Source organism: Pan paniscus, chromosome 7 (assembly GCF_029289425.2).
Source record: "Pan paniscus chromosome 7, NHGRI_mPanPan1-v2.0_pri, whole genome shotgun sequence".
Lineage (NCBI taxonomy): Eukaryota > Metazoa > Chordata > Mammalia > Primates > Hominidae > Pan > Pan paniscus.
In genome coordinates this window covers 120091710-120101395 of record NC_073256.2, presented here as the reverse complement: position 1 = coordinate 120101395, position 9686 = coordinate 120091710, and the positions used below count along the sequence as shown (strand labels likewise).

At 49.7% G+C, this 9686-nt stretch overlaps 1 long non-coding RNA gene across 1 annotated transcript; it reads right to left on the bottom strand.

The window, feature by feature from the left end:
* Nucleotides 1–807: 807 nt before the first annotated feature.
* On the bottom strand, nt 808–9575 carry LOC134730997 (uncharacterized). The gene is made up of 2 exons (XR_010113003.1): nt 9111–9575; nt 808–7663 (listed from the first exon to the last, which is right to left on the bottom strand). It is a non-coding gene; the product is annotated as an uncharacterized LOC134730997 (long non-coding RNA).
* Nucleotides 9576–9686: the final 111 nt, after the last annotated feature.

Genomic DNA, 9686 nt, shown 5'->3' with positions numbered 1-9686 from the left:
GCTGACCCATTTTGGCCTTTTGTCCTCCAGAACAGTAAGATAGTAAATTTGTGTTGCTTTAAGCCACTGAGTTTGCAGTAACTTGTTACAGCAGCGATAGGGAATTAGCACACTGGGAGAAGAATGGAGAAGCATGTGAGGCAGGTGACAAGGCTGGGGTGACAGATGGGCATTGGAGATCGTGTGTGTGTGTGTGTGTGTGTGTGTGTGTTTGTGAAGAGGGGAGTGATGAGGCTGGACAGGTGGGCACGGGCCAGACCATGGGGAGCAACTTTATTTCTAATTTATCCACAGTGGTAAATCTGTTACCAAAATGCCAGGGGTTCAATCTAGGTTCTGCAGCTTGCCACACAGAAAGCCAATCACTGAGACAATGGGTAGTTCCAGGGAAGAAGGCTTTAATCGGGTGTTGCAGCTGAGCAGATGGGAGATCAGCCTCAAACCCATCTCCCTGACCAACTAAAATTAGGGGTTTATATAGCAGGGAAGATATGTGACCATGTGTGGGGAAATAGGAATTAGGGAGGGGTAAGGAAGAGGAGTTGGTCAACAGGAAGCAGGTGGTGGGTTAGGGAATCATGAGGGGTGAGGGGTCTGGCATATCATTGTCCAGATGAGGTGATCTGGTGAATTTCAGCTCTTTGGTACTGTCTGGGAGGCCTGATGGTTGGTTTCCTGAGAAAAGAACTCAGATAAGACAAATGTAACTTTCTCAAGCGTCAAGACTGGATCAATTTCTATACCTATTCAAAGAAACTAGAAATATTAGTTCTGTGAGACAATTGGGCCCATTTCAAAACAATCAACAAGTTTTAAGCAGTTATTTATTTACATTATTAATCCCTCTAAGCCTCAGATTCTTCATTGATAAAATGATGACTTTGTAAAGTTGTTGGGAAGATTAAATGGGATAACGTAACGACTGTAGCTCTTAGTTAGTGCTCATTTATTACCATTATTATGATCCAGTGGCTTTCCAGCTGGACTCCACATAGCCCTAGAAATTCTGAGTCTCTGGGCTGCTATGAAGTGGAGGGAGACGGGGAACAGTGGGGCAGTTCTCTCCTCAATCAGAGCAGCTGAGTGTGTACTTTTTGGCACATTGGACTTGACATTTGCTTAAGATCATGTTTGTTTGTCTGTTCTCAAGACAAAGTCTTGCTCTGTTGCCCAGGCTGGAGTGCAGTTGCATGGGCATAGCTCAATGCAGACTTGAACTCCTGGGCTCAAGTGATCCTCCTGCCTCAGCCTCCCTAATAGCTATGACTGCCAGTGCATGCCATCATGACTGGCTAATTTGATTTCTTTAGAGGTGTGTTTCCAGGGCTGGTCACGAACTCCTGGGCTCAAGCAATCCTCCTTCCTTGGCCTCACAAAGCACTGGGATTACAGGAGTGAGCCACTATGCCTGGCCTTTAAGATCATGTTTGAATAAAAGATTCCTCAGCTACAATGTAGTTAGAAAACCAAATCTCTTGCCTACCCCTGCTTTTTCCTGTAAGAAAACCCTGGCCTAGAGGTGCCACCATGACATTGGAACCAGCCTGGAGAACTCAGGCTCCAAACCAACAGTGCCTCCCTCCTTTATGGCCCAGTGGCCTAGGCCTGGGGTCAGAGTGGGGGCTTCATGGCAAGGAGTCCATTTTCCTTCTTGTCACTCTGTATGATTTGTGTGATATTTTTTCTTCCATTTCTGTTTCGTGTCAGTCTCCCTTGTGGGACACTCTAAGGTCCACAGGGGCAGGAATCACATATGTTTTCTTATCCACAGTGTCTCCAGGGCCTGCCACTGTGGCTGGTACACGATAATAACAGGAAACACTTGGAAGATGCTCACTGTGTCCCAGGCTCTGTTCCACATCCTGCACACACATTCACACATTTAATATGGAACCCTAACTCAACATGTGTGCAGAATTAAAGGCTTCACGTCACTTCTGCATCTGGGTTTCTTCATCTCTTTGAACCACAGCGTCGTCATCTGTAAAATGGGGAATAGCAACACCTGCAGTGGTGATGGTGAGGGTGAAATGACATGATGACGTCTGCAAGCCTCCTGGCTTGGGGTCTGGTCACAGCAGGCGTTCAGGAAAGGACAGCCATTGTTATTATTTCATTGCACTGGCTGCCAGATCACTCTGATTCCAGTGCCCAGTCTTGATGGGGTCACTGCCATAATCCCTGGACTGGGACGAATTCCTTCCCTCCATCAGCCAAGTCACTTCCTGCGAGCTTTCTTTCTTCCACTCACTCCTCCTCCTCCTCTTCTTTCTCCCTTGGGCCTAGACCAGCCCCCCTGCCCCTCTGGGCTCCAGCTGCCTTCATTCTAATCAACCATGCAGGCCACTGCCTGTGCTTCCACCTGCACCCACTTCCATTGCCTCCTTCCCTCCCAGGGCCCCAGGGAAACTCCTACAGCCTCTATCATCAAATGTGATCACTGAGGGGATCCTGAGCACCAGTGTAAATCCACTCCCTGCTCAACTACTCCCAGGCTGCCACTGACACCCCCAGCACCTGGCCCAAAATTTTAAAAATAAGCATTTATCACTTTAACCAAAAAAAAAAAAATGCTTTTAGTTGTGGTAGATGTTGTTAAAGTACAAAATTAACAACACAAGCTATAGAAGTGAGAAAAAGAAAAGATGAACTCTAGGGTGTCTAGGGCAAACTAGAAAAGCTTTCAACAAGAATAATGCTATAATTTTTGGTTCCTGAAAAAATTCATCATAGAAATAGCCAAGAAGATATTCTAAAACCAATGCCATAGTAACTAGAAATTTCCACAATTATTCACAAGAGTAAAATTATTTTCTAGGCCCTAGAAAATATACATATCACATTGATTACATAAGGGCCTGCAGTGAACTTTTAAGTATATGTATTGCATATTAAAACACAATTTTATAACACACCAAAGCATAGTCAATACTACAAGGTTGGCTACAATAAACAATACACATCCACGCTGGGCGCGGTGGCTCATGCCTGTAACCCTAGCACTTTGGGAGGCCCAGGTGGGTGGATTGCTAGAGTCCAGGAGTTCAAGATCAGCCTGGGGAGCATGGCAAAACCCCGCCTCTACAAAAAATATGGAAATTAGCCAGGTGTGGCAGGTACTTGTAGTCCCAGCTACCAGGGAGGCCGAGGCAGAAGAATCGCTTGGCTCCAGGAGGTTGAGGCTGCAGTGAGCTGTGGCGGCGCCGCTGCATTCCAGCCTGGGTGAAAGTGAGACCCTGTTTCAAACAACAACAAACAAAACACATGTAATTGACAATTGTTTTGTTCTTCTTCCACTTTAGAAGTGGCGGAATGCTTGATGTAATACCTCCCTTTTCTGTGAGCAAGGGGGGATGTCTGAAGTCACTCCTTGGAACTCAGTGCTGAGCTAATCGAGGACGAGTACGATTTAAATGTCTGGGTGCTGATGCTAACGATGCCCTTCTTTTAACTGAAAATTGTTTTATTAGGTTGGTGCAAAAGTAATTGTGGGTTTTGCCATTATTTTCAATGGCAAATACCGCAATTACTTTTGCACCAGTGTAATAAGTATCCGGAAGGGCTGGCCTAGCATTCTCCTTCCTCCATACCTGTGTGCATGCAGAGCTCAGGGGCCAGGTTAACACGGGTTCTAGGAGGGCTTCTGCAGTCTCTGAAGACAGCCCTCCCACCGTTCCCTCCCTGTGGACCACCAGGCACTGTTACTGACAGCCATCAGAGCTCAGAACCATGCTGCTGCTCCTACTGCTGCTGCTGCTTGGCTGTTTTCCTCTGGGCCGGTGGAATGTAAGGGAGAGATGGCAATTGAGGTGCAAAAGCTCATCAAACACGATCTGTGGAGGCACAGAATTAAAGTATGTCGAGAGTGGAAAGGATCTTTGCTATGAGCTGCTCCAACCTCTAAGAGCCGCCACCACCACCACCACCACTGACAAGACAGAGCACACGCTCTGTGCCTGGAATTATGACAGAGATGGTTTAATTTCATGTAATTGTCAGAACTGTGTGAGGTAAGTAAAATCATCCCCATTTTACAGATGAGAAGGCAGAGGCTCAGTGAGTCTAAGAACTTAACAAGTATATTAGTTTGCTAGACTGCCATAAGGAAGTGCCACAGACTGGGTGGCTTAGAACATCAGAAATGTTCTGGAGGCTGGAAGTCCAAGACTGAGGTGTCAGCAGGGTTGGTTCTTGGGGTCGTGAGACAGAATCTGTCCCATGCCTCTCCCCTAGCTTCTGGCGGTTTGCTGCAATCTTTAGCCCGTCTTAGCATGTAGACGTATCACACCATCCTCCCCTCATCTTCATATGGTGTTCTCCTGGAGTGTATGTCTCCATGTGCACACTTCCCCTTTTTATAAGGACATCAGTCATATTGGATTAGGGGCCATTTGCACCTTTATTCTTTTCTCCTTTTTTTTTTTTTTTTTTTGAGACAGAGTGTCACTCTGTCACCAGGCTGGAGTACAGTGGCGTGATCTCAGCTCACTGCAACCCCCGCCTCTGGGGTTCAAGCGATTCTCCTGCCTCAGCCTCTGTAGTAGCTGGGACTACAGGCACACACCACCACGCCCAGCTAATTTTTGTATTTTTAGTAGAGACGGGGTTTCACCATGTTGGCCCAGGATGGTCTTGATCTCTTGACCTCGTGATCCTCCTGCCTCGGCCTCCCAAAGTGCTGGGACTACAGGCATGAGCCACCACACCTGGCCTACTTTTTTAAATTCAGAAAGCACTGTTGCTACTTGTCTAAATTAGGTTTTGTCTTGGTTCCCTTCCAGGAGCTGGTCAGCTCTGACCTGGAGTGGGTCTACCCTGACTGTGTGACACCGGGATCAAGACCCTCTCCTGGGGTCTTGAGGACGCCACATGTGGGTGAGGCAGCCATTGAGCAAGGCAGACCCTGCTGAGGGTCTTGTGGTGGGCATGGCCGTGTGCCACTCAGATCCCCCTTCAAGGCGGGCCTGGATGCCGCAGCTGTGGGGAGTGCCTCACCTGCAAGGGCCTCACCCCACCCCAGACCAGGCCAACCTTCACAGACTGATTGAGGCTGGTACATAAAGGCCTGGGGTTTCAGCCTATGTGGGACAATTCTGAGGGGCTGTTTTAGCCCTAGAGGTCACCGCGGAGTTGGCCGAGGTTGTCCTTGGGCCTAAATCCCAGCTTGACTTCTCAGTCCACCCCTGCCTCCTTCTCCTCCCTTCCTCAGGCGTTGCTCTAAGGAGCGCTTGCTCCTAAGCCTCCTGCACATGGAACTCCACCATGGAATCTGCTTCCCAGGAACTCACCCTGGGACTAGCCCCTCTGAGACTCAAGTCAACATTTGGTCCTAGGGCTGCAAAGAGGAGGTGCTAAGAGGCCAAAGGCTACTTCCACCTGGAGAACGGGCCCCGCCTGCCAGCTCCCCCAAGGCCTGGCCAGGATGCTCTGCTCGGAGGCCTGTCCTGACTTCCTCTGCTCATCGCCACCTGAAATTACCTAACCAACACCTTTCTTCCTCCCACCCTTCCACAAATACTTATTGAGCATCTGCTAGGTGCCAGTTACTGTTCTGCACAATGGCAATACAGCCATGAAAGAAATAAAACAGAAACATTCCTGTTCTCATGAAGCTTCCATTCTAGCAGGGGAGCAGACAAATATCAAATCAATAATCAAAATAATGTCACTTGGTGATAGTACTGTGGGGAGGAAAAAGCAGGGAGTGGAGAGGGTTAGGGAGCAGGATGGAGGAGACACAGTGAACAGGAAAGGGCTCACTGAAAAGGTGACTTTCGAGAAAAACCTGAAGGAGGTGAGGGACTGGGTCACAAAGCTATTTTGGGAAAAAGCCTCAAACAGCAGGACCAGCAAATGCAAAGACCCTGAGGCCAGAGCTTGCTGTGTGTGTTCAAGGAAGAGCAAGGCTGCTCCAGTTGCAGTCGAGGGAGTAAGCAGTAAGAAGTGACCTCAGGGACCGTGGGAGGGATCATGGGACTGCAGGTTGCGCAGGCCTCCTAGGCCACTGTAGGGACTTTGGCTTGGACTCAGAATGCGATGAGTCACCAGAGGGCTCTGAGCACAGGAGAAATGAATATTTTAAAGAATCACTATAGGCTGGGAGTGGAGGCTCATGCCTGTAATCCCAGCACTTTGGGAGGCGGAGGTGGGAGGATCACTTAAGTCCAGGAGTTCAAGACCAGCCTGGGCAATGTGGTGAAACCCTGTCTCTACCGAAACACAGAAACACAGACACACACACACACACAGACACAGACACAGACACACACACACACACACACAGACACAGACACACACACACACACACACACACACACACAAATTAGCTGGGCATGGTGGTGCACGTCTGTGGTCCCAGCTACTCAAGAGGCTAAGGTGGGAGGATGGCTTGAGCCCAGGGGACAGAGGCTGCAGTAAGCGAAGATCACACCACTGCACTCCAGCCTAGGTGACAAAGCGAGATCCTGTCTCAATAATAATAATAATAATAATAATAATAATAATAATAATAAATAATCACTATGGCTGCTATGTGGAGAATGACCGAAGGGGTAAGGGCAGGAACGGGAGGCCCCTTAGACTGTTCCAGTGAGTCCAGGTGGGAGGTGGTTGTGGCTTGGGTGAGGGTTGGGGTCAGATTCTGGGGATATTTTGAAGGTGGAGCTAATGGGATTTGCTGTTGATCCTTCCAGGGGAGACAGCTGTGTAGCCGGCAGCGTTGTGCACATGCGTGCAGCCGGCAGCATTTATCAATGAGGCAAACACCGTGCAGTGGCCTTGGAGCCACACACACCTGGAGCCACGCACACCTGGGTCTGGATCTCAACTCCACGCATCCTAGTTGCTCATCTCCAGCAGGCTACGTCTAACTCTCCCAGCCTCCATTTCTTATAAACTGGGGATAACGATTTTTATGTTATGAGATTACTGCGAAAATTAAGTGAGATAATGTAAAAGAAGGTCTGGCACAAAGTTAATTATGATGAGTTTAAATAATGTGGTTTCCTGTGAGTCCTGGATATAGAGCAGAGATCAGTGGGGGGAGGGACGAATGAGCGAAGGGTCCCTGCAGGGGAGGCTGGGATCCTGCAGGAGGCACTTGCCAGAGCTGGGGGCAGTCAAGACGACCCAGGAGGGCAGTGGTGGGGAGACGGTGAGAGTCCAGGGCCCACTTGCCTTCCCAAGTGAGGATGGGGAATTCCAAAGCCCAGGAAGATGGGGGTGGGGCGACCTTTAGAGAAAAGACAGTCAGAAGGGAATTCCTTGGATAAAGGCGGAGATGTGGAAAATGGGAACGCCACCAAAATCTAGAGAGGATGAGGTCATCCCAGCTGAAGCCAATCAAAACTCTCCCTGGAGCAGGCAAAAAATAAATAAATAAATAAATGGAAGGGTTTTAGTAGGCCAGAAACTGGAGATTTCTAGCAGCTGCCAAGAAAGGAAGCAAGCCCTGGGCCCAGAGCCCATAAGCCCTGGGAGGCCCCACCCTGGCTAGAAAAAGAGACTGGTGGGTGCTGGGGCGCAGCCCAGAAGACAAAAGGGGAGGGGAAGCCATCTGAGTCGTCTGGGGGTGGTGATGGGGCGCGCTCCTGGAAAAGCCATTAGATCCTCGTCGGAGGCGGCCAGCAGAGCTCTGTGTCTCACTGCTCTGTAGGCGTTTTTCCTTAAGAAAGACAAGAAACAAGATTAGTATTCCTTCAATCAGAACTGTTCTACTCATTTATACTTAGGATGCTTTCCCAATAAACCAGGGCCTAGCCAGGAGTTTAAACCGAGGGTCTGCCCTTCTTACCTAATTAGAGAGAGTGCTGGGATTGAATAAATGTGGGTTCAAATCCCGCTTGATTGTGGGCAGGGGGCTTGACCCCGGAGTGCTATGACATGGAGATCACACTTGATTGTGGGCAGGGGGCTTGACCCCAGAGTGCTGTGACATGGGGATCACACTTGATTGTGGGCAGGGGGTTTGACCCCTGAATGCTGTGACATGGAGATCGCACTTGATTGTGGGCAGGGGGCTTGACCCCTGAATGCTGTGACATGGAGATCGCACTTGATTGTGGGCAGGGGGCTTGACCTCGGAGTGCTGTGACATGGAGATCGCACTCACTCGCATGTGTTTGGGGGTGGCTGGCTTCTCCCCTCCACCCCCAGGGTGTTAGAGAATTGAAGGAGACATAACGACCGTGAGAGTGGACACTTGGGCACACTGACCATTCTTTCCCGTGTCAGGAAAGTCACAGGCGCTGGCTTCCAGGAGTAGGAGTGGAGGGTCTGGAATAGTGCCCCTGGTCCCAAGGCAGGGGTGTGACCCTTCTTCAGTGTCCTGCAGTTCAGACTCCCTCCCCCTGTGGTTCCACCATCTGTTCCCACTTCTCCAAGGCCCCAAATAAATGGCATAGAGCCCTCAGGAGGGGAGGCATCCTTTTCCCAGACTCCCAGACCCCATGTGGTCCAGGGTGCCGACGTCGGCCAGAAGCAGCCGCGGCGGAGCTTTTCTGGTAACCTCTTCCTAGAAGCATCCACCTCCGGGAAGGACAACAGCGGGACTGGGGCCAAGTCCAGCAGCTGCTCCACGCCTGCCTGGCCTGGGAGGTTTCCTGTGTGTCTACTCAGCCTGTCCAGATCCAGGGCAGTCGGGGCAGGCGATGGCTGGCTTGCCACTCCCCTCCCCTCCTTGTCACCACCCTCTCCAGGAAGCCAAACCACTTTAACTGCTGACCCCCAGCACCACGGATGCCCTGAGCCTGCTTCTCCAGGCAAGAAGGGAATGGGAGTGCCTCCCCTCCCCGCCCCACTCACCTGCTCTAACAGTGCTTCCTCTATGTATCACAGGCTTCAAAGCCATCTGAGTCTTGTTTCTAAGTAATTTAGCAGAGGACAGACGCTCCCTCCCCTGGTCCCCTCTCAGAGTTTTTGAGGCCAACGTGTCATAGAATTTTAGAGCAGACACAGGGATCTTCCAACCCAGCCTAGCACCTCTTAATGAGTGGTTTTGGGGGCCAGGAACTGTGCTCAGTGCTTCACAGGCATTAATTCCAACAACTGCATGGGGAGACAGTATTATTTAGCTTTATTTTCCAGATGTGACATGGACATAAGCAACTCACCTAAAGTCACACAGCTACTAGGAGCAGAGCCTGTGCAGGAAGTCAGGTCTTGTGACTTCAGAACCCACCTCTTGGCCACCATCTTCCACTTCTCAAAGCACATTCCATGGGTCATTCATTCCTCAAGGTCTGTAGCAATGAAACAGACCTGTGGTCAAGCACGCTCGGGAAGAACTCTGTCTTCAGTCTCACCCTTGAAGAGTCTTGGAGCATACCGACAGTTTAAAAACTCTGCGAAGTCCTGCAGTGAGTCAATGTTTCATTTTCTTTAACCCAGTGTTTCCTGACTTGTGTTTCCTGAACTTATTTTCACTTGGACCCCCTGCCCCCAACCCATCCTTTTAAAATAATATACTGTGAATATCCCAGAATGTGCTTTGGGAAACACCACGCAAGATTGCATTACTGTCTTGTTCGGCTGGTGTCTGACACATATTAGAACTCGATAAACATTGGTTCCATAAAACTAACAACATCGTCTGCATTTTAGGTGATCCTAACCCATTCCCCAGTGTTCCTTTTCTTAAGGAGTTCTTTAGTGGTGGAAGATACCCCAGATCCTGCAGATAACCCAAC